The sequence below is a fragment of the Anticarsia gemmatalis genome, chromosome 19 (assembly GCF_050436995.1).
Source record: "Anticarsia gemmatalis isolate Benzon Research Colony breed Stoneville strain chromosome 19, ilAntGemm2 primary, whole genome shotgun sequence".
NCBI classification, from domain to species: Eukaryota; Metazoa; Arthropoda; class Insecta; order Lepidoptera; family Erebidae; genus Anticarsia; species Anticarsia gemmatalis.
This window is the reverse complement of record NC_134763.1, coordinates 5,649,349-5,675,978: the sequence shown is the minus strand read 5'-3', so window position 1 is coordinate 5,675,978 and position 26,630 is coordinate 5,649,349. Positions and strand designations below refer to the sequence as shown.

Below are 26,630 nucleotides of genomic sequence, written 5' to 3'. Positions count from 1 at the left end.
AACTGCTTAATTAGTGACTTTCGAAATATATTTTTTTACATCGAAATACGTTATACGTTTTTTACGTTATCGTAAATTTTAAGTTCATTAAAACGTATTATTATTTTCAGAATTTCCGGATAATTGGTGGATGAGCTTACGCAAAAAACTCCTTAATTGAAAAGTTATATAGTGAAACAGGCTTTAAAGTTTATTGCATGCACTTTTTGCGTGGAATATTTAACACACATTTACGGAATCCTAATTATAGTAATAAAACCCAAATAATAACATAATTTATACAAGTACAGTAATAAATCCATCACAATTTACCAAGATTATATCAATAATATACCATCTTATTGCCGTAAAAGATAATTCTTATTTAATCTGTGCAACCTCGTAAAATATGAAGGTTTTGTACCAAGGAGGTTTCGTGTGCGGTCATTAATAAACGTCACCGTTTTCGTAAAGCCAGTGACCTGCCACAAGAGACGGCGAGAGACTTGTTTATATAACGAGAAAGGAGTCCGCATGACTTATATGCAGATGATGTGAAATTAAAAGACGCTACTTATTAGGAAATACTTGAGCACCGAGACGGAACAATTATATATTTTTTTGGTAATATTATTGAAATTATATGTGAGGGAAATATTGTTCACACTAATTTACATAATCGTTTTATGCCTTTTTTACAAAATGAAATGAAAAGTTTACCGCCTTATTCATAAACCTGTGATGAAGTTAAGAAAGTGTTTTGTTTCTTCTACACCTCAGCGAAACGAAAAAAGAAAATACATTGTTTCAGTTCATAATGTAACTGAAATAATATTATAAGACGATAGCGCGTTTATAAATAAGACGGTTGGACCACAATTTTGTAAGTATTCAAAATACACAAGAAAGGAGGGCACCAGGCATCGCTAAGTTCATTGGGCATTTAAAGACTTTATCTTTTTATTTGAGTAAGTACATTTCAAATATGAATGCTTATGTCTCAATAGTTATATCTTTAAAAATACATAAGTTGGTGGCTCTGCCTGGTGACTTACAAAAGTATCCATAAAAGTAGTACAAAGCAGTATTACCTTCATAAAAGTAGTACAAAGCAATAATATCGCACTTTAATGACGTACAATCAATAGTAATTAACACCGAGTTGGTGTAAAACGTAAAAATATTCGTACATCGGAATTAACAAACATTTCATCACACACTTTCCCTCACGCTAAATAAGAGCGGCACGCACGATGCGCGTGCGCGTGCGCGTGAGCCGCGCGTCTACGCATCGACGACGTAACCACACACACATACAGCAGGGAAAACAACAACAACTTTACAATTACACATTAAATAAATAACAGACTTTCTTGTCTTGAATAAAAAAATAACTGTCTTCAGTTGCTCAATGATTTCACAAAGATTTTTCTATCATATATTTATGATTTGAGTTTTATGTGAAATTGTATGACTTTGCACATTTGTGTTAAATAAATTATGTTAGATCAGGGTGTTCGATTAATTTAAGCTTTTTTTTTACTTCAGCTATTTACTAGAAAGTGTATGAAAATGATTTGGTAAGCTTTCAATAACTGATATAATTTTAAGCTAAGGCTCTGAGTCTTAATATTTATATATAAATATTTGCCAACTAAACAACTTAGGTACCTACCTATACAAAAAAATATCGTTGATTGAATGCAAAATTAGTGAATTTACTATTAATTGATGCAATGTTGAAGTTAAGTTCGACAAAAACTCGGCAAACAGATACAAGACAAGGACAATAGGTACGTAATACAAACAATATTTTATATTGAATCTTGATGATGTCTTCTTCTTGGAGCAGATAACGACGCAGAGGAAGAACTAGGGAACAACTGAGATACCACCAGCTGTGTTCACTCCGCACTAATTCCCGAGAGAGCACAGCGTGGCACCCGGTCGTTCGATAGCCCGTTTTTTCATAACTTTCTTCTTTCTTGATATTTTCGTCTTCAATAATAACTTCACTCTTGCTTGCCCAACATACCTACATTCACATTTTCTAAAACCGAAGTGTATTACAGCGCCATCTATATTCTTACCCCGAAACCAACTCTACGAATCAGCCGTGCCCAGATTGGTTCTCACTAGCGCCACTGAGTTCTGGGTGTTGATCATAGATGGCACTAAAATACGGTTAAACAATAAGTTAACCATGTTGCGATGATGTTAAAATAATTTTATTTTACACCCTGTGCTATTTAAAAATATTTTTTACAAAATAAATATAGAACGAATTTGAGAATTGTATGGTAAAAGAATAAAAAAATGCAATTTAAATATAGGAATATCTAATTTATCCTTATGATGAAACCATAATAATTGAAACAGTAGGTACTGGGCATAGGAAATTAGGATGTTCTATTTCTTAAACCATTTTTTTTATTCGAAAAAATAAATATAAATAGACCTCCTTTGAACAAACAATTTCTACATAAATACAGATTTATTCATAACACATTTTCTGGAGCGAAAAGTCCTTAAATTTCTCATTTTGTACATGCTAGACTTAATCGGTTAATTTATCCCCTCACATCCCCAAAACGGCTGAACATTACAAATTCTAAAGCGTGTTTCACTCATAAATTGAATATTAGGAAGGGTTTGTTGGGTATGCGTAATTTCACGGGCACGGTCGTTGTGACGCGAAGGGTCTCCTCCCGGAGGGCGCCGGGAGGGGTCCGTGGGACCGCCACGTGCCGACCTTCACCTTGAGAAGCACACATCAAGTGCACTTGTTGCACACACGCTTACGTCCTCAAGATGTACGCGTCTTCTTAAAGTCAGAACTTTATGCGATTTGTGTCAGTGGTTTAAGTTCAGTTTTTGTAATCTTGGGAGATTCTTGCGTAAATATTTGTGTTATTTTTAGGGGAGATTCGGGTTATGAGGAAAAGTTCAATACTTTTCCTCATAACCGAAATACTAGGTAAGAAAATTTTTCAGGTGCCAGAGTGAAATGATTTACTATTTTCCTCATTGTTAACTCACGTAAATACACATTCAGATTTCGGATAATTTGCAATAAATCTTTCGCTTTTCCCGATCTATTAACAATAATGAATAGCTACTCAGATAAACATTTTGTTTACAACCGGGTGTTCTTGAAACAGTACACCAACATACACATAATTACGACATTGAGAACACTTAGAATTTTTTGTGGCGGATTGTTTTTACGATTATATCAAGTTTGTCATCCGGTTACACGTATTTATTTAGGTATTCCACTAAACTAACAGTGAGTCATCGAGGTACAATCTTAAATAACTGAGTAAACCTTATATCCTCGTGAATCTAATATAACTTGCCGCACCTGCTCCTAGCTTAATCAGTTTTATACCAGTAAGGATTTATTTTATGAAAGTTGAGTCATAAATTGTAAGATAATTAAGTTAGTACTTAAGCCCCGTCTTGGATAAAGCCATTATGGGTAAGCTATTAGTTATAGTCGTTAATGTCAATGGTTTTTGGTTTTCTTTTTTAAACTAGATGTTTTAGAGGTTATCTTAGGTTTTAATATTTCTTAGCTTTTGTGTTCTTTGTTATTTTTTTAAACATTTTTCCTTATGTACTAACTACCTTTGGTAATAAAGATGAAAAGAAGAAAATAGTTTGGAAATGTGATAAATCTATGTAGATGTAGAGCCAAGTAGAGCATATTGTTTTTTCTTTTAAAATTAGTTATTCATAGCTCGTCTATTTTACACACCTTAATGTGAATAGGAAATAGGAGAGGCACCATTAAATAGAGAATCAGTTGAAGGTTTCATAGGTACGTGTTAGATAACAATTTTATCTGATACTAACCTAAGATAAGATAACAATGTGAAAGGTACCTACTATCACGGGATTAGTTATGAATGAATTCGATATCGCTCATTTAATTTACAGAAAATGAATGATTTCATTACAATCGCTCACCGAAAATTTTCGATTTTAAAAGATTATTCCGTGTAATATTTTATTTTATGCAATGAGTCTACTTAGAACTATTTTTTTCAGAATCGATAATAGCTTCAATAACGTAAAAAATGGGGTTAAATACGCTCATTAAAAAATAATAAGAATTTTAGTTTAGTTTATTATACTAGTTTCGTTTATTATACTAGCCAAACTCCGCTTAGTATACTAGCATCTCAGAACCAATAAATTGCCATAAAATCACTGAATAACTTGACACCTTAAGTGGTAAGTCTTTATTTTAATTTCGTGCACATTGAACAATACCTCACCATAGCACATAGCGTGTAAGTATATAAAACACAGTACATTATTATCTACACGTGTGAACGTTAATATTATCATTATCAGCGCTGATAACGCGATACTTTAACCCTAGAATGTATACATAATAATGCTTTTTAAAATAGCATCAGTCAGTCTTGCATACCTTGGGAGGACTCTTATTGTAACACTATCTTTGTTATTAAGTTGGTAGAATATCCAGCGTATTTACAGAGGGGAGACTTTGTAGCACTTTAAAAAACCAGTTAGCTATCGAAAATGTGCGAAAAATTGATTAGCGCCCCTAGCGGATTATACAAGAACTATTTTCTTAAAGTAAATAAAAATGTCTTGACAATCAAACACAAACACTTGACAAACAAAAAAAAAAAACATTTTTTTTCGACTCACATTATCGATAGTACGGACTACAGAAAATGCCGCAACAGATCAGGCGTCTCATGTTGGTATAATATGAATTCTCTAGAAGTAGCAGGATCCTTATAAAAATAGTTGTGCAATATTATGTAACAAGTTAGAACTATGTTTACAAAGTATAGGAGGGTATTGTACCAAGCATGAAACTAGAAAAACTACTTAATATCGATCGCCTATCATATTACCTACAATGTCACTTTTTATCAGAGTTAATAGAGAAAAAATAGAACACCTTTCTATGTGGACAAAGTCTAGAGGAAAACTATTCAGTAATAAATAATTGCATAAACAAATAAGGAAAGTTCTTTATATCAATAACGTCGTAAGTCCTAAATAAATATCCACAGTTTTGTCATTTTCTTTCTTAGAACATCTCTCGTAATGTGGTTCAAACAAACAGTAAATAAACAGTAATTTTGTCCTGTTCTATTGTATTACTGGTATAATTGGTTGACGAATAATGGCTAAATAAATATTATCATTGGCTATAAATAATGTTGTTAAACGTACTTATTTATTATTATAAATATACATCAGCTTAACCTTTTCCAACTGTGTTGGAGTCGGCTTCCAGTTTCACACCACCAGTATTTTACATGGAGCGACTGTCTGACGAACCTCCACAACCCAGTTTCATGGGTAGCACGATATCCTTTTATAAGATTGGTTGTTAGACTTTCAAGCTTCTGACTACTGGACTGTCAACGATCTTTGAAAATGGCAGCCGGGACCAACGATTTAATTTGCCTTCCTAAACACGGAGGAACTCACTATGTATAAGATGGTCACCCAACCACGGAATAACCTCGGCAAGCGTAGCATAATCTTATTTGTTATTATAAATAAAACAGTTATAACAAGCATCTGCCTACAAGATGGGTTTCGTAGGATATATTACCACGTAATACTAAGAAAGCCTCTATTGTAAGTACTTTTTGCGTAATTAAGTCTGCCTAAGCCTGTCATTTATCTTAGGCTTCTATGCGGCACTGCAAATGACTGCGCAGGTCTGCTTTGGAAAAAGTTATAAGGATGTAGAAATTGAGACAGTTTTTATATTCGTCACTTTTTTAATATAACTTTTTAACTTAACCTACTGCTAGGTTAAGAGTCTCCTCCCGAACGGGAGAAGAGTAAGGGCTTGAGAGGATATGTATGCTTTTGGAGACATCAAATACCTTTGCTTATAGTTAGGAAGAAATCGAATTTAAATGGTAATAGCTTCTTGCAGGACAAATAAAAAAAATCCGTAAAAATATGAAAATATAAAGTTGTAAAAATTATAGTGTTAAGTCATGTCTGAATCTATTGTTTAAAAATAACACTTCAATAAAACTATATTTACTTGTTCTAAGAAGCGTTTATTTCAGAAAGACGTCACCAAGCCCTACACAATGTAAGATCTAAAATTGGATCAGAACTTTAGCGACCTAAGCCCCAAAGATAGTTTTAGGTTTTGATGTTATTTGTTTTCATAACAAATAATGTGTTTAGAAAAAACTGCTTTTCGAAATATTATAATTAAATGTTACAACTGTATTTAAATTCTATAAATCAATAGTTTCCTGATGTTTATTAAAATTTAACCTTTTCAAGAAATTGCTTTGATGTTATTGACTCTACATTTTTTTGAACTAAGCAATATGAACTTACAACGCTGAACAATTTCAATAACCTAAAGTTTTTTTTTCAGTTACTAAATAGAGTCGGACATCAATTTGTAAACGCCTATTAGGTAGATTTTAAAAGTCGTAAATGTAAGTATTTGACCTAAATAAATAAATGATTCAACTGCAATGGTATTCTGTTTGCATACAACGCTTACGCTATTAATTCTACAGCGATGTTGTTCATTTATAGTTATTATCTTCAATAGATAATAGATCAGTGAATCATTGAGTCAAACCGCATCTAATCTGTAGGTGTTGTATAATCAACGAGTTCCTATGTTATTAAATAGACATAATATATATTGCACATATATTATGTATACGAAGTACTTACGTATATTAAAATTATGATTAAAGACGTACAAGTTACATAAGAGCACGCTTAAGTATTGTGTTGGTGTTCAATATTTCTATATATTTACGTTTATCGAACTAGACTAGACTGTATAAAATCTGCCAATATTCTTCTGGTTACCTAGAATTTTTTAAACTCTACCAGTTTGATATAACTACATATATCCAGCTGGATTTAATGGGTGAAAACCATGAGTCAGAGATTCATGGTACTTATTGTCATACTTCGAGTTTTCCTTGTACCTAGCTCATCCCTCTTAGTCAATAAAATATTTTTTAAATCAATACGACACTTTGATGACAATTTTCTTGTAACTTTCCGCATAAAATCTAAATTGTATATAATGTCCGTGAATTTCATGTTTGTATTGAAACTTTATCATTTTTGTCACTTTATGTACTCCATGAAAGAAGCCACGTAATATGGGAAATCGACAACATATAGGAAAATCTTACCTGCTCTACTCTGTCTTCAGAAGGCCCGCGCTCTCGGCGCCATTCGCACCTCTGCACACCATTTCTTCTTCTGCTACAGCAATACAGCAGCGATCAGCCTTCTGTCATGTTCTGTGAATAATAAATCGTAAATATTAATTTACTTTTCATCCTAATCATTATTTTTTCCCGGTCATAGAGTTCCTTGTTCCAGAAATTTCGGTTCACTAGTCATTATTTGATTCAAAATAATACTCTTTGGGTAATTCTAGAGTTTGATAACGGATGCAAACAAAACAAGCTATAACATTAATTTTTCTGCTCGACAACGAGTAGTACAAAAAAACTCTTGTAATTTAATTGTTCAATGACGATATTGGAAATACCCACTGATATTCATATTTATCATTCGTATTTAACTTGTCGAACAGTTTTTATTGGTTAGTCTTTACAACAATCAGATGGAGACTACAAGGTCTATAATTAGCTATATTTTTTCCACAATTCTCTTCAGTATGTGATGTCTTGAAGCGTCATATACTTAAGCATTATTTTCACTATTTGAACAAGCTAAGAATAAGATCTAACATCCTGCTCACAACTGATTCGACTTTATAAAAACAGATGTTAATAAAAATCACCTTGCCTGATACTTGAGTCGAGTCGTCATGAACGACCGCCGTACGATTACATGCAACATACAAATTACGGAAAACTAGCTAATGAGGTATAATAACACAGATGTTTCGTTCTATATTAGAAACTGTTGCTATTGGTTTAAAACGGACCGTGAACATAATAGCGTTTCGTCAACATGTCAAAAATCCTTGAGGTGATCTCTAGTGCGGAAAACAAGGCCTGAGTCATGTCGCGTGACGTAGCCAGCTCCGCCACTCCGACCGTGCCTCTGTTCAGTGTTAGCGGTTTAGGGCTTCCACACACACTACTCTGCTTATAACACGAAAATATCAAAAATCAATACGAACGCGAGAAATGCCCCGCTAAAATATCTGGTGAATCTGTCATCATAACAAAAAACAAGTAAGAAAATATCAGTTTGCAAAAATGGTGCGTCATGTTAACCTTTGCTCTGTTTTTGATATTGGTTTGTTAAATTTTGTGACAAAGTACAGGACCGTGCGCGGCATAGTAATGTGTCAGTAGCCAGTTCATGTTTCTTCGACTTTAGTTCGGTCATCATTAATTGCCAGCCGAATAAGTTTTTTTTGGCGATCGCCATCTTCATAATTATTTAACGTGTAGAGGCCCTTAGAATTTTATGTATTTCACTGAGTAGTGTGTAGTAAAATGACGATTCAAGATAATGTTTTTATGATTTGTACACGTGTTAGCCGAAACGCGTGGGTGACGTGATAAGCAATTCGTATTCAAAATTGGTTGTTTTCTGCATTAATCGCTTGTGGTTGGACATTTATCACCAAAATATAGACTAAAGAAGAATCTAGATATCAAAAGCCTTGCATGATTGATTAATTTTGTATGATTTTATCAAAAACGTTCATGTCATATTGCCCTTCAATGTATCGATTGGTAGGTTCTTAATATTTGTAATGGCTTCAAACTAATAACTCGTTTCACGGTACAAAAACCTTGGCGTGTCATTAGAAGTATTGATGCCTGAGTATTCAAAGTTAAGGGAATTGTCTCCGAAGCAATATGTTTATTGTTTAGCTTTATCCTTGTATATATGGTATGTATAGTGTTACACGTGGATTCTGCTGCCATCAAAACAAACTACATTTCCTATTACATATGCGAATTTGAGAATAAAACAAGTCAATGAAAGTATAATTATGATAATGTGGGCCAGATCTTCCAAAGGTCCGGAAGAATAATGTGACCAAGCATTTATCATGCCGAACAGTAAGCAAATTCTGAAGTTAAAAATAGCTAGCGAGATCGGCACGGGCTCTAGGTATTGCGTCATCAACCCACGCTGGAGGGAGGCTTGTGGTGGGCGAGGGGGAGGTGAGGGGCGAGAGGGGGAGCCCGGCTTCGGCTTCCATCAAGGACCTACGCATGCGCGGAAACATCGCCTACGCTAAATAATGTCAAAGGGCAATCCCGGGACGGCCTGGATACCTAGGCGTTTCGCAGGCTACATTGATTTACAGTCATAATCTAGGTCACTTTTGTATTTATGTTCATAAGTACCCGCTCTTATGTAATGGTTATCTTCCATAATGGCTCAGAGATTATGTTTATGTAGTTACATTTACGTGTAGGATGTGAGGTAAAGGTCAACATTATTATATTATGTTTTACCTTAAAGAAAACAATTTGAATGAATGAGTATTAAAAAATGTACAAGTATAATGTACAGACAAGAATATGACGAGATGAGATAGAATATATGAATAAAATGTGCCTTATATATTGAAAATAATCGTACTGAAATGGCATCAGCTGAAAAGTGTGTTACGAGAAACAACAAGCCAGTGCATCTTAGATGTAACAAAGTTAAACAAAACTGTCCCAATTTTATAATGGATTGTTATTATTGTTTACATTAACGTTAAGACGAAGAAGAAAGATCAAGATTTGAGCGTTACTTGATATTTTATCGAAATAAAAAAACACAAAGAAACGAAAGCATTTTGAAATATTGTGCACTGTTTTAAAGCGTTGTGGGTATTCAAAATGATAATATAAGAAACAATGTTGTAGTGGAATGAAAAAGCGAGTCAGCGTGTATAATTGTAGAGGCAGTCAATTGTGGTAATTAATAATACGAGACACATGCCGACCCTGAATAGACATCCGATACTCTCCGGCCTGCGGTCTAATCTAAGGACGGCAATGAACTTCCAGGACTATAAATTGTCTTAATTGTACATACATTGTATTGCAAGAAGGAATACAGATAAATTATTTATTGTACAATAAACCATTTGCCTTCCAGATATCGGAAAAATACTGACGAAAAGTGTTAACCTAACTGATATAAATATTTATGTAAATGAAACTTACACATGCCAATTTTTTGGTATTAATGCCGTAAAAGAAAATCTTTTAAATGTAACGTAATCAAATAGATGTAATTGATAGTAAAGTAGGGACCAGCAGTACGTGATTTATTGTCATTGGGAATAAAAACTACATTATTTCGTTCCAAAATATATTTCACAGGTAACAACAATGTTCCTTTATTCATAAGTAACTTGATTCTTACCAAGGTTCGAATAAAGTCACGGGGACCTTTTAAAGTACTAAAGGACAAATACAATGAATGACCGAGTAACAAAACTAAAAGGATTGACCACTTGTGTATTAGTTATGAAAATTATTATTGATGTGTGTTGCTAAGTCGGATTTTCGTTGACAACGGTAAAGTAGAAACTGTTACAACTAGAACATAATGAAGTAACTTGTATTATAAAATCTGTCACGGATAAAACTCTACCCAGAATATTTTTTTATAAAATCTCATGAAAATTCTTTCTATTTTGATCAAAAATTTTGTGCATAACTCTACTGTTATAAATATCTCCGCATTGCACGAGTATTTATATCTGACGTACTTTATGAAACCTGTGCCTCAGTCCCACACTTACAATCTCTCTCTCAACGTTATAATCAGTTTCTAGTCTAAAAACGCTTCTCTATTATAGTATTATTTAAGTGCATATAAACTGCAGTTGAAACAGTCGTTGCTGTGAGTTAAATTTCTCGGGTGTTGGCACAAAGAGACACGTAAATGTCGATGTTTCGTGATCATGAAAACGATGTATATCTTAATTGTACAATACCAACTTAATCTGATGGAACTGCTCCACAGACGTCGAGCCATGCAGTGAATGTTAATGGACTTTTTGATATTTATATGTAGGTGTATTGTGCAGAATGCACCACTGACAACAGATCATAAAGTGCAGCCCAAAGAGACAGGTAATTAAGTTGCCGTTTATAGCGACGGTCTCATAACCGACGATGTCGTTTAGATAGACAGGAATGATAACATTTTTAATAATATAGCATTTTCATCCTATGATGCGTTCGACACAAGGGAGCTAAAGGAACATCTGACGAATGCACACAAAGGTCACATTCCCGTCGTCGGTTGCCATTACGACTCCATAAAACGTTCTGTTTTAAATTGCAAGCAAACGTGCAGACGAGTAAAACAGAAATAAATAAGCAAGTCTGCGCTGGCAGCGCTGTTGCTAGGCGCGCTCAAGGTCTGCCCGGCCCTGGCCGTGCCCCCCTCATACCCTCTTGCCCTTCCCCCCCGCGCATGTGCATCGCGCAAGCTGCATTCGCCAGACGCACACACATCAAGCATCGCACACACATAAGAGCCATCACACATACATGGCCTGTATTTACACGGTGCACGTGTAAGCTTAGAAAGGGTTCGCGCTAGTGAGCGTGTCTCACACATGCGATCTCTGATTAATGATGGTGGATATTCTTAGTTTTGTATACAACACACATATACATGCTGTTTCCATGTGTTTGTTGTATACATAGTGCTCGCTCCATTTGAACTAAATGTGGAAACTGCCGGCTTACGTGACATCCACGGAATGTATCTTCCATGGCAAATTTATATTTTTTACGTGTTTGTACTGCCGGGTTCCAAGAATAAACGGATGGGACAAATTGCAATAGTTTTTAGCAAAATAACGTGTCTGGTGCAGTATTTGATTCTAAACCAGTCTGAAATATTTGAAACATTTCAATTAAGAGCTAGGCTCAGACGCAATTAGAACCTGAAAATTAGACAAGAAACAAAGATTTATTTATTTATTTGAGATCTGGATCAAACGCATTTTTGAAACTTCCTTGAATATTTTTGATGCACGCAGACAAATTATATTAAATGAGGAATGACTAACTCGATGATGTATGAGCCTAAGTCATTCAGTTACATGAACTAAGTAATTGTAATTATCGGTCGGATATCTCGCCAAGTATGGGCATAAATGGGAGCGACACATATTTCATAACTTGTCATTATTATTTGGCATTTCTATTTGATGTTATTTTCGACTGCACCGAGTACAATAGCTGATATTTCGCGCGGAAGCCCGGAAGTTGTATATGTTCCAAATGTTTCAGCAATGTAAAACAGCAGTGACGAGTAACATTGTATATTATTTCACATTCAGTGGAGGACTGCCAAAATCAAGTGACGAAATGAGTTTTTACATAATGAAACTTTACTATGATAGTAACTATTATTACTTGACCTTGTCACAGATTTTGTTATGGTTCAAAATATTTCCGTCATTCATTGTTTAGCCGAGACAATTTAGCGAAGCACATAAACGGCTTTAATTTTGTTTAAAGCAATCAGATTCAGAAGTCGTGTTCATGTTTCTTCTCACTTGTGTACTCATACGTCATTGAGTCAGAATGTTTTGATTCGTCATCAGCCCCGGAGGAAATCGCTCCAAATATCCAATGTGTACATGTATAGGTAAATGGTCAGGATCGACCGCCTGCCTACCGCCGGATCTCTTTATAGAACGAAAATAATCGTGGGTACTATTTTGGTCAGTGTTATCATCATCGTCAACATTATAAGACATTTCGCCTCAATGCTATCTCATAAGACGAGGATGGTTTGCCGGCACGTGTCAACCGTTCGTCCACAGACACGCTTTGGCAAACCTTAATGTTTATTTATTAGCAATGTATCACACAATCCCCACGTGTGACCGGCTTAATGTCTAAGAACATGTAAATACATTGTCTTTCCTTTTAAAGATTTATTTCTTCGTATGTTTGCACTTTGCAACTCGTGTAACACATTTCCTTTCTATAAATAGCGTATCATTAGAATGATATTCTTGGTTTATTCAACTGATGTGGATAAATGACATCTTGCGCAATTCTAAAGTCAATTGAAGGTGGTATCCTTTTGGACAATAATGTATTTGTTTACATTTTTGTTTTCAAAGATCGACCTTGTATGTAGGTACCGACTACCGATAACATTTACAATACTACAATGTTATCAAAATTCTACGTTATGTAGACAGTCGAAAATAGAGATATCAAAAATGTTTACGTTGATTTTGTAATTGAGAAGATAAACTTGTGTCATCGTAGTACATGTGACTGTACATTGTAGTGAACTAATGCTCTTGTTGTTGTAAATAAACAAATGGTCTGCCATCTTGGCCGCCATGTTGTTGATGAAGACGTCAACGTGACGCGCTGGCTCGTCAGCTGATAGCGATACGTAGACTGGACGCTAAAATTTTGCAAATGCAAATAAATGTGCGACCTGTGTTATTCAGCTAAGTGGCCCGAGTGAGAACGTGTCGCGAGCGCATACAATATGACATATCTATGTACCTATACCGATACAAAAACTTGATTACTGGAATACTCGTTCGTTTTGCATCATGATCGATACCAGTATCACGGCTTCAGCCGGTTTTAGATCCACAATACTGAACAATAAAATAGGATTTGTATTGAATGGCACGTTTGTTTTGGAATTCAGATTCCGAAGCCGACCTGAACGTTTCCTTGAATAATACCGAGAGTGCTGATTACTCATTCTGTGTGTTCACGTTTGTTTCAGAACTCTTTCAATTGAACATGATTTATTTTGGAATATCCTTGAGCGTAAAAAAAAGATCAGTGTTTGATAATGATGTAGGAGATAGGTATAGTATTATTATTTGTGAGGTTATTGTTATTCAGGCATCGCAAGCGCGAGTTCAAGGCGAAGCTAGTGCCATGTGGGAGGCCCCTCAGTTATGGTATGAACGTAACTATATTTGGCACACGGTTGTCAAAATTTGGAAAAGCAAGATCCAAATGCCTGCCTCGAATTGAAAAAAATATTTATAAAAACATTAATAAGCAGAAAGCCTAGCGATTAATGCTTTTAAACGTAACATTCTATGAAAAAAATGCCCATTACTCATTTATTATGGTATGCAATAGTTTCTGAATCAAACAATTCTATGCAATAACATTCTTATTAAATACGTCGGATCCTCTCCACGAAGACATGTTTCTCTACAAAATGGCAGTAAATTCTTCGAGTCAGCATTTGGTTGCGTCATCCAGTTTTTGTCTGCTACTGTTGTGTTAGTCGGTATTTTTTATTGGCATACGTGAACATTCTTAAGGCTTCGTTTATTATTCCGATAACATAATAAAACCACATTTGAGTTTAATTTTAAGTTTATTCTGCGTAATCAAAAGTAAAATTACAAGTTAGCTGTTTTTATAATGTTACAAATGAAGATAGGTAGATAAATAGACACATTTGATGATGCATTTAATTAATTGCTGAAAAACTGCATATTCTATCAAATGTATTACGTTGTACCCTCCATTGTAAAGCATTTATCTTTTTGATCAATTTGCATTTTATATAAACATGTGCGCTGGTAGACAACAATAGGGGAGACCCTTAATACATACGTAACATAACTGGTAAAATGTGGACGTAAGGCCCTATTGTACTACCCTGCAGGAATAAAGTTATAATGGCTGGGTTGTAACGTTTCAAGGATATTCTTGGTTGCAAATTATACAAGTTCGGCCTGGTTCAACATCTGTCTATATTATACCAACAGTATTATTGTTTTTGCTTGCAATTTGACGGAGATGATGTGGCGAATTGTGTCAAAGGCTTTTTCCAAGTTGTTACTCCCTAACAACTGTCGCAATAAAGATAACTTAGTAAAATATATGACTCAAGTATTTTGTGGGACTTTTACTTAGTTCTTATGATCATGTATTCCATTACATTATTTATTTTTAAAATGCAAATCTTATTCTTCATTGGAGAATGATTATTGACTAGACTCATGTCGATTTATTTCTATGATTTCCTTAGAAGTCCAAACATATTCTGAAGCAATTATTCTTTTGTCTCTAATAGTTCTGTGGAAAACATATCCAATCTGTTTTTAATACGATTCTTGTAGAGGTCTAATTAAATAATTACCCACATTTTTTTATTCGGCCTACCAAACGACTAACACAGCTTGTCGGCGGGATCACCCGATTGCCTTGAACTCGTGTTCGACATTTTTTGCGAGCTAACGCTACAACAGGATACATAGCTCGCCGCTTTGCTCGGCCCTTTAGTGGTTTAGTGGATGCCCTTGGATCTTAGAATCTTGCAGTTTTATAGCCTGGAATTCGGCGGCCCGCTCTTTGTACGAATTTTATGTTCCAAGAGGATAATGTGTTACGACTGAGTCGACGCGACGTATGAAAAATATCTTGTTTTAGATGATATTGTTCATTACCTCCCAGTAATTGCAAATGTTCAAAATTATAATGACGGTAAAGTTTTTTGAAAGTAATAAGGTATATAATTGTTTCAGCGCTGAGCTCCGTAAGGATCGTTTTTTTTTTCAATAAATTTTAATAACGTGCTTTATGATCATAGCGCGATAAGGCCTCGAGTCAAATTGAGTCATGTAGAGGACACACAAGTTAGCTCCATAGGTAATATTGACTATCTAATGTTTAGTGTAAACATGGCGACTAGTACACGATGACACTTCTAAGTTTCCATCCAAATTTTATTAATAAGTGACCAACTCCATCACAATCAAGCCGGCGCTCTTGAAGGCAATGCAATTAAGAGTTTCGTAATACATTGTGTTTAAAAGTAAAACGATCATAAGAATGTGGAAATTGATAAATCATCAATCATCAAAATAATGCATACAGTAAATAATAAGTACTCAAGTTATTACTAATTGAAATAAATAAAGGTAAGTACATAATCAATATAATATGGATAACTCACATAATTGTAGTAAGAAACTTGCTGGAGCGTGTTTTGTTTGAAGAAATGTTGCATAATGGTATTCGGCGTGGCACCAGCGCAGCACATGAGGCGTCCACTGCAGGAATTCAGTCACGTCGCGGAACCACATCATCGCTATACATTCTGTACACCGAGTTCTGATATTATGCACTCGAAATCACAACGGTTCACCTGAAAATACTGGCAGGTAGCGTGGCGGAGTGTTCGTCGACGGATAGCGTCCATGCCGCTCGGTGGCGCGTCTCTCGATAATAACATTGAACGTGTCAATTTTTCCGGAACTGTAATTATTTGTCAGGTGATCCGTTGGGGCGCGTCGAGTGTGGAAATTGCGATGCGGTGTGTGGCGCGATCGTCGGTGAGGCACTGACGGCTCGCCGGTCGCCTGCCGCCGGCCGCTCCTGCATTGCGGCGCGCAGCCGCACTCGCGCGCGCATGACCTTGGCATTGAACTTGGCAATGGGCCGGCGCGGCGGGCGGGGGGCCGGGGGGCGGGTCCGGCCCCAGCGCCGGCGGGGGATGGATGCACCGGCAGCTGCACCGCCCCTCTCCCGCCATCCTTCCGTCATTGTGACTGCTCGAGCTCGACTTGCTAGATACCGACTCCATGGTTTCATCGGAATAAATGAAGATGCCTCCTAAGCCTATCGATTTGTACACAACTTTATTTACACTAGTGCTGCGACGCACTGTTTTGATCCATCCTGTTTCCTTTAACGATTCACAGAAGCGTTACAAATGTAATAGGTGGAACACACGATTGTTAGATTGATTGAGTTATAAAATAAATAAATTGCAGTAATGGGTTCTTGAAAGATATCTTATATTTTTTACTGATCGCATAATTTGGATATCTGCACGCAAGATACCGACATTCTTTTATTATATCTATATTAAAATATAATTATCGACATTTACGAGTACATTTTTATTGACGATTAATAATTCGCATCTTTTAACAAATTTGAATGAACGATGTAAATAAATCACATGTAGATATCTAATTTCGGGTGTATGATATAGGCAATGATGGTGTTTGTTCGGTGCGGGCGCGTCGTCGCTCGAGGCACATCTGATGTAATATCGACGGAGCACAAAAACTGGTCGCACTTGAGACTTTAGTTACCAACCGACAATTTATTAAGTCCGCAATCATTTCTTTGATAATTATACTTTTATAATACTAGTCGGATTGATTCTGTGGTGGTTATTACGGGCGTAATGTAGAGTAGTGTGTAATAGGTGATAGCTTTTTAATTTGAATGCGTTGCAGATTTAGTTGGTGTGATTATAAAATAAATGAGATGTGGGCGATGTGGCATCTTCTACACGTGTCGGGGAGATGGAGGGTGTCGGGGGTGCGGGGTCGGGAGGGATGTTGGAGATCGATGCTGGTGCGCGCGCACTCCGCGCGAGTCTGCGTCCTCCCGCTACCCACTCGGAACAGATCCCGGCCGCTACCTAGGCACCGAGCTAAGCACTAAGTAACTCGATACATCTCTCTTATGTAACAACGTATAGCTTTCTGTTTCATTTAAAATGTACGTCCGTATTGATTCGTTTTAGACTCTGAATTACATCAATTTACCACTTGCAGCCAATGCAGCCTGTATCAAGTCGATGTTAAGAGTACCTACATTATATCTCCGGGAGTAGGTGAACATAAATAACGTTGTCAAAATCTATACCTGTATTATTTTTCTACGTACTTTAAGGCTACCAGAACAACAGCATCTCCAAAAAAGCGCAACTTGTTTTCACAAATAAAACCTAGATACCTATATCACTGCAAAATGTTCCCTAAGACAATTGTAGTCGTCCTATGGTAGTACTTAAATATCAATGTAGGTCTTTCCTACCAGCAAAATAGATCTAGAACATACGTTGAACCAGTAGCACATATACGTAAAATATATCTGGATACGAATCAAGACCAACAGTAAACATAACATACGTTTATTATCGAATACTAGTAGCCATTAATTCCAATTATAACTTAGTTAATTACCTTGAGAAGTGTACAAGTATTACGGCAATACAACCATGTTACTTTGAACTTGTCACGGTGCACTGAACTTTGTAAGATTAGAAGTTTATCGCACCTATTCATAATAGTGTTAGCTTTTTGTGTACTAGTGGAAAGAAAATGTAATACTTGTAGTGGATAGAAAATGTTACATTTGTAAACATACATTTCTTAAAGGTGTTGGTACTAATTACTAATTTCGTTTCAGTGTACATTATTTTTTCATGTTTTTCCAAATATTTTCCGAAATAAAAAGGAAACATAGCGGCGTCCTATGGTTTCTGCTAACTTCTACATAAAAGGCGTAATTTTATTTTTGAATGAATAAAAAAGTACTTAGAAAAGATAATATTTTTTTGTACGATTAGAGTTAAAATACAATTCGAAGAGCTTAGACGAGGCTTACAACTGTTACATAAATTGATGACAAGTGACACTCATTTTATTGCGCACTCACTCATACTAAATATGCATAACAATTTTCAATGCTATTGTAGAAATCCCATGACGAAAATACCATTCCCTTTTTCCTTCCGGTATTTCCCTGAGAAAAAATCGTTTGCATCGAGGAAAATTTCAGCAAAAATAAAAGTTAGTAATAAACCAGATAAAACAATGCCTACTGCATTTTATGTAGTAACTATAGTAGAGTTTAGCATAGGAATAAAAGATTGTAGTCATAGTTTAAGGAAAATGCTATGATTGAATTAGAGAAATTACCCTGCAATTGCAAAATATTTTTTGCAATTTTTTACATAATTATCAATGCAGATTCGGTAGAAAAAGAAAATGTAATATTTTACAGCCACGAGGCATTTTGATGAGACTGTCTTTTATCTAATGTAACAAGTAATACATTATGGACACAATCAAAGCAAATATCACACTAAGTTAATAAAAAAAAAATATTAGAACACGGCTCATCTAAAAGGAATTCTAAATAATATTGATCCACTGAAGGAAAAAATATAAAAAACTAGCTGACCCGCGCAACTTCGCTTGCGTCACTGAAGAGAATAGGTAAAAATTTTCCCCGTTTTCGTAACATTTTTCTTTGCTACTCCGCTCCTAATGACCGTAGCGTGATGTTATATAGCCTAAAGCCTTCCTCGATAAATAGGCTATCTAACACTGAAATAATTTTTCAAATCGGACCAGTAGTTCCTGAGATTAGCGCGTTCAAACAAACAAACAAACTCTTCAGCTTTATTATATTAGTATAGATAATATTGACTAGAATTAATAGAGCAGTATGCCTTTGCACTAAGTGACATGAATCGTACCGACAGCTAGTGGAACAGCTCATAATAACATAGGTATATCAGAACTATGTCCAACAAAGTAGTGCTCGTGAATCATTGCAAGAACCTTGAAAACCGCATCTACGTATTGACTGACCCTATTGTCATTTGTACTTCCAGCGGTCGCTATAAATAGAACATACGAAATTAAAATAAATTTTTAAATCTGTATTCACTTACTTTGCCATCTTATGTGAACTGAGTTCGTGTGAATATGGGAAAATATTCTGAATGTTCAAGTAATGATTAAATCCTTATTTAGTAACAACCAAGTTGTGATAAAAATGCTGTATTCCGTACAAAAAATTTAATATTTTTAGATTCGTAAAGAGGAAAGTTAAAAAAACGTATACTCAAATACCTAACGTTATGTTTTGTAATCAGTATGACGTCACGCACAGCTTTTCCCAAGGAAAAAATACGCCAGAGTTGTCCAAGTGAAGGCAAACCCATTAAGCCTATTGCTATACAGAGACGCATATTCCCAACCCTCGGGATGCTGGCGGATCTAAACCACAAGTGCACGTAAAAAATACAGCAAAAACGGTAATTTTCCTCTAATGGTAAAAAACGTTATCAGAAAATAAATATAGAAATTTTATAACGGTTCTTGATGGAATCTGAAGGGCTCAAGCCGCATATGGCCAGTGAGGTGAAGTAAGGTCTAAATATTTGTAGAAATAAAGACGCGCGCCTAGAAGAGTTAATTTATAAAGTCAATGCCATAATATGAGGTACACTCTAACGAAAAGTACTTAAAATACATCGCAACATTATAATTAACTAATAAGGACGTTCCTCCATATATAAATTTTATACGATACTTTGTCATCTTCTTGGAACCACTAAAATACCCAGAACTATTTAAACCAAGTACTTTGAACACGTGGTCGGAACAACGGACCCATCAGTTCAATTCTTGGAACGAATTTAAGTTTATCGTGACTTTGTTATGCTTATAAACCTTCCATATAAAATTCCATGTAAGAACTATAGGGATATTTTTGAGGAAAACTCTCTCACTGGTAACTAATCGTAGGTACATCATTCTGGGCTTTTACAAGTACGCAAAAAACGTATGTTTTACTACTATAAAGTCCGGCAAAACCAAGTTATGTAGATGATACAACAATCGAGCCAAAGTTTAATCATTTTAACATAGTTCAATTTAAACGAGAGACCGTGCGGTCCTTGGGCGACCGCTCGATGCTACTTGATACAAGCACTATTGTAGTCGAGAGTTTAAGCCAAATGTTGAGCCAACTTTGCCACATCAATCAATAACGGTCGAACGTTAACTGTTTAACTTTGTGATACTTCATTGTAGTCTATTTATAGTAGAAATAAATAAATTCTTTGATTTTAACGTTTATTGTAAAACTACTACAGCAAAACAATCGCGTTTGAAGACTTAATCTGAAAAATCCGTAACTGCCAATTTGTTTTTAACTTAGCGTATAAATAGCACGATAGTATTTAATATTAACTACAGTCAATTGATATAAAGAAAATCCGCTATTCAAAATTTCAATTACCATCAAAGAAAAATCGATCAGCAGATACAATTAGAATTCTATTATCTTTAAAGTAAGTTACTACGCCTAACTTGATAGCTTACCACGGTGAATTAAGTATAGAAACAAGCAACTCAGTCAATTGTATAATAAAAAAATACTTATTTTTTATTTAACAGATAAAGGCTTAAGTCTACATTTTGCCAATTAAGCAACTACCGCGCGGGTGTAGTCCGGATTGGGAACTATGCATTCCTGCAAGTCTAAGGTAATTATAATTTCCTTAAAACTTATAGAACAATTTGTGAAAAATAGTAACATTTACTTGTCGACAAGATGCTCAAAGATTACGTTTTATTTTTGAAAGTCTACAAACAACAAACGTACTGAATAACTGCAGTACCTATACATATATGTAATTGTTTTGTCACAGTTACCTAAGGCAGGTGCCTGTGACTCAGGCTTGAGGGCGTCACCTCTTTCCTTGAATACAAATTGTGTTATTAGGATATACCTAGGTGACTGCAGTGCACGTTCCACAAAAAGCCCCTCGGAAATAATCCTTTAGGATCGAAGGTCATTTAAATTAAACCAACTATCAAGTTTCTAGTCAAGTACCAAGGAAACAATGTTTTGACATATTTTATACGAATTCTTTTTTCTTTATGGTCCAGCCAAAACGCTAACTTAAAACTAAACATCTACTTAACTAAGTATTTCGTTTAAAAAACACGCAGTCAATATAAATAAGTTTCACATCTGTTTATCAATTCAAGAGTTATCTGTACCACAAATCACGATAGATTTGCTTGGCGTATTCGAAGGCATACAAAACAATACAGAGGGATGGAAAACAAATATTTTCATGTTCCATCTCGTCGCAAGCAAGCGTGTTGGGAATTCAAATCGACGTCCAATAACACGACACGAGAGGATACCGGTTGACATTTTGCAGAGCGCTGTGGAATACATTGAGTGTCTGCTGGAGATACGGTGAACTGTCTTGTTTAATGTTTATATGGATTATAGGCATTTCAAGTTAAGTTATTCTTGAAGATCTGTGTAGTTTGTTGTCATGTTCGTGATGAGTAAATTGAAGTGTTGATTCAACACATTTGAACAATTAATTAATTTCAACACTGGGAAAAAATATGTCCTAGTGAAGAAATGGGGACACAATTTGGCAGACAAATAAAAATGAAATCTCAGATAGCAAAAGGCAGGAAAACTTGCTACTGACAGTTTTTTGACAAAACCCACATGAAGTGAATGCCAAATTACTGAGAAATAGGGTAAAGCACCCAGTAGTCAGCCCCCAACCAGTAGTCAGCCTTTACAGGCTTTATATCCATGTAATTAGTGTAGAAAATAGTAAAGACCAATAAAATAATCATTAATCGAATCTGTATAATCTTATTGACTAATATGCACAATTACGATTCGATAGCATGGCAGGTTGACGTGTTACACTCATTCTTATGAACTGCCATCAAAGACATGGCCAAAAACGTCGCCATTACTATTTTTTTGTAAAGGATTCGTGTTTTAGTTTTTGGCATGTTTTTAAATAAATTTGATGCAATATGGAACGAATTGATATTTTATGCTAGTATTTAATAGTTTATCTTCGATAAAATCATGCATTGCAGGCGTTTTATTTGTCTTTTGTATTATAAATTAACGTGGCCGACTATTGGGTGTGCAAAATATGAGGTTGATCCAGTACTCGGCCATGAGTGGCTGACTACTGGTTTTTTTGCAATTCTCATATATGTGGTTGAAATTAACAGGGCGAATACTTCTCAACATAACTATTGCGTTGAGCTAAACTCTTCTAAGACAAAAATAGTATTTTACCAGTAGTCGGCCGTATATAAAGTCAGTGAATTTCATGAGGCCGACCATTGGACCTACATATCCCATAGTCGGCCGTCAGTTTTGCTAAATGAAATTGGGTCTTAAATCCTTTCATTAGGGTTCAAATTTGTGGACGGCTATGTTGGCACAAAACTTAGTTACTTGTTTTCGAATAATATCGTATCAAAAAGACCAAAAGTTCTGTATAAAGAGGAATAATTGTCATGTGCTATGGTGGCGATCAAAAACGTTATGAAAATCATGGAAACGAGTCGAGTACTTGGCATTTCACACATTAGTGCAGTCAATTAAGCTTAAATTAGGTAAGAATCTCGGAATTCGAGATACCCAGCTGTAAGTCTGTAAATACTTGTATATTAACACCCTAAAAGTTGTCTCAAAACCTACATATGGTAGGGTGTTCGCAACTATAAAATTTCAAGGTCCAAAGTCCCAAAAACCGGTTTTTTGAGCTTTTTTTGTAAATATCTCATTTCCTATGGAATTTTTGCATTCGTATTCATTACCAATATTGTACAGTATAAAATTCTCTACAAATTTTGTATGAAATTTTTTTTTACGGTGAACCGTTTTCGAGATAGAGGGGGGAGAGCGCGCGGTCACAGGATCATTTCAAGTCAACCGGTGCCTCCGGTCGAAGATGCGCCATAAATATTATAGTTGATGAACTATCGATAAATCAATGATTAATAAATATTTGTCAATTTCTATTAACTATTACATTATTTTTCATCATTTTTTTCATATCCTATCCACTTTTTATTCAGTATTAATTAACTTATCAACACTTACCTGCCCATGTAATTGCAGAATTTTTCATGAAAATATAGGCACTATATTTGAATTTTAACCTAATTAATATTAATAACTTCTTACATGATGAAAAAGAACAAATAAATCAGTATTATTGAAAAGATATAGATTTAATATAATTATGAAGAAAATGATGACACCAATGACTTTTCGAAGTTATGTGTGTATTAGAAATAATTGTCACATGCTCCAACGGTGAAGGAAAACATCGTGAGGAAACCTTGCATGAATAAAATTTGTTAAATACATTTATTGAGGGCATGCAAAGTCCCCAACCCGCACTTGGCCAGCGTGGTGGACTCAAGGCCTAACCCCTCCCTCATTACGGGAGAAGACCCTTGCTCAGCAGTGGGACAGTAATGGGTTAAATTTATTTATTATTATAATCATTGATTTATCGATAGTTCATCAACTATATATATGGCGCATCTTCGACCGGAGGCACCGGTTGACTTGAAATGATCCTGTGACCGCGCGCTCTCCGCCCTCTATCTCGAAAACGGTTCACCGTAAAAAAAAAATTCAAACAAAATTTGTAGAGAATTTTATACTATACAATATTGGTAATGAATACGAATGCAAAAATTCCATAGGAAAGGAGATATTTACAAAAAAAGCTCAAAAAACCGGTTTTTGGGACTTTGGACCTTGAAATTTTATAGTTGCGTACACCCTACCATATGTAGGTTTTGAGACAACTTTTAGGGTGTCAATATACAAGTATTTACAGACTTACAGCTGGGTATCTCGGATTCCGAGGTGAACTTACTATAATGACTGGACTACATTATTATGACACTACAAGTCCGAAATCGTTTAATAGTCGCACAAATACCATTAAGCTAGACTAAGTGCACTACGAAACTGCCCTAAGAAACTGGTCACAATATGCTGGAATCAGTTTCCAGTTTCACCGGATGCAGCTGAATACCAGTGTTTTACATAGAGCAACTGCCTATATGACCTCCACAATCCAGTTACCTGGGCTATACCACGACTACCATAAGACTGGTTATCAGATTTTCAAGCTTCTGACTAATGGCAACGATTGCCAGAGATCCTTGAATGCCCGCCGGGACCTACAATTTACCATGCCTTCCGAAACACGAAGGAACTTTGGGAAATGAGAAAAGAAAGGAATGATACCAGTTACTTCTATCATCTACCTTCCTATCCTACTTCTATCATTTCCTAGCCTACCATTGACTTATGTATCAATACATCAAGAAAGCTAAAATAGTTTTATAGAAGAGAGCACCTTATGTAGAGTGGGGAGAGTTGAGAAACAGAAGGAGGAACAGAAAATAAACTTTTATCGCTGTGAACCGTGTGAAGAAAGATTGACTAGAAAACATTTAGAAATAAATTACCTAAGTGCTAATAACTATAAATTAAAATCTTGAAAACCCCCGATTTCACAATATATTTTTTTATTTCATACTTTTTATAGGTTGGTGGTTAGGTTAAGCCATTCTGACTATCCCACCACCAACTTTCTCAGCATGCGAAGCCATTTGAGACCCCGTCCGAGTAAATTTGCAGACATTCGGTTAATCTCCCCACTTTAACCCACTACAACTTTTAAACGGCTCCACCGATTTTCATCAAACATGTCTAAAAACACTCGCACATATGTCACCTTTAATTTAAAAAAAACTAAATTGAAATCACTGCATCCTTTCGGGAGTTATGATGCCAAAGACAGACAGACACACAGACAGACACGTCGAACGTTATAACACCCCTCTTTTTGCGTCGGGGGTTAAAAATTAATGGATGTATAAATTGTACTGCATGGTATTATTGCAAATGTGCTTTATTTCCTGGAGATTTCAATAAAAATATATTTAAAATAGAACATTTGTATTGAGTAAGTAAGAGGCGGACTACTGGGTAAGACATGGCTGACTACTGGCGAAATGGGGCTGACTACTGGTAAAAAGTGCCATATTTTGTTTAATGTGGATTTTTTCCATAATAAACTTATGAATATGATATTTTGTTATTTTTTTCTTAAAGTTTAATAAATTACCTTTCATACAATGACTAATGATTTTACATCTAGTTGTAAATGTTAAAAATATGGCTAAATCAAATTGACATTTTCACTAAAAGGCTGACTACTGGGTGCTTTACCCTACCTATATTTATAAAACACAGTAACTTTGGTTAAGACATTGACAAAACAAACCTATATGTGATCTGATGTAGCAGCTACTACTGCCTGCCTTATCCTAAATTGTTTACGCACTTCCAAGAAAAACAAGTTAGCAGTAGCAAATTTGTGTAGAGGAGAGCTACAGTAAACTCAATTCCTGAGTGATTACTTAGTCAGTTGAGAGAATACCGCGAAGGAGATAATAATCTAGGACCAATTTGTTTCTTCATTATTCATGCAGAGTTTAATTAAACTTCAACGTTGCTTCTGGCCAGTATCGATGGGAATTTCAAAGGTAAGGATGAATGCAATGTAATGCATGCGTTGAACTCACATTCATAAATGTGTTTAGATTTTGGCCTCCCTGTAATTACTTTCTAATTCCCTTTTCCTTATCTTTTTATTTGTTAGAAAGATAGCAATCCTGCCCTAAAGTCAGATTCAGTCACGATGTAAATCAAAACTAAGTATTCGTAAAATATTCTAAAGTTGCATTTATGCGACTATTTTTTAATTTTTTTTAAGATGTTTTATAAGATAGGTATTAATAATTATAATTTTAAGATCTTAAACGTGGTTTTGTGAAGTTCTATCAAATCTAAAAATAAACATTTCACTATAATTCTATCAAAAAAGTCAAAGAATAACGTGGAATGAAGACATAATAAAACCTTTTATATCATAGCAATAAGTCAAGATAGACTGGAAAGTGTGTGGGTTTATATAATAAATGCTACATCCTCTGCGTTTCACGGAACGTTTGACCTTTCCCACCTTTGCTCTTTAAGGTTAAAGTTCGCAGGGACTCGAGAACGTTAAATAACGACTAAATAAAATATATTGAAGCAAACGTGGTCAGCTATCCTGTGTAGGAGGTATGAAATAGATCTTAAAACATCTAGAGTTTTTAACACGTATATTTTGCTTTTTTTAATTCGTTGGAGAGAATTCTAAAAACTAAAAACCGATTCGCTATGTAATTTTATCCATATAAAGCTAAAATTTACTTA

General features: G+C 35.2%; 1 long non-coding RNA gene across 1 annotated transcript in view; it reads right to left on the bottom strand.

Annotated features, from left to right (window-relative positions):
• Positions 1-26,630, bottom strand: part of LOC142981030 (uncharacterized) — a 53,901-nt gene that overhangs the window by 20,526 nt on the left and 6,745 nt on the right. Inside the window, exon 2 of the long non-coding RNA XR_012959914.1 lies at positions 7,173-7,283. This is a non-coding gene — a long non-coding RNA (uncharacterized LOC142981030). The remainder of the gene's footprint in view (positions 1-7,172; positions 7,284-26,630) is intronic.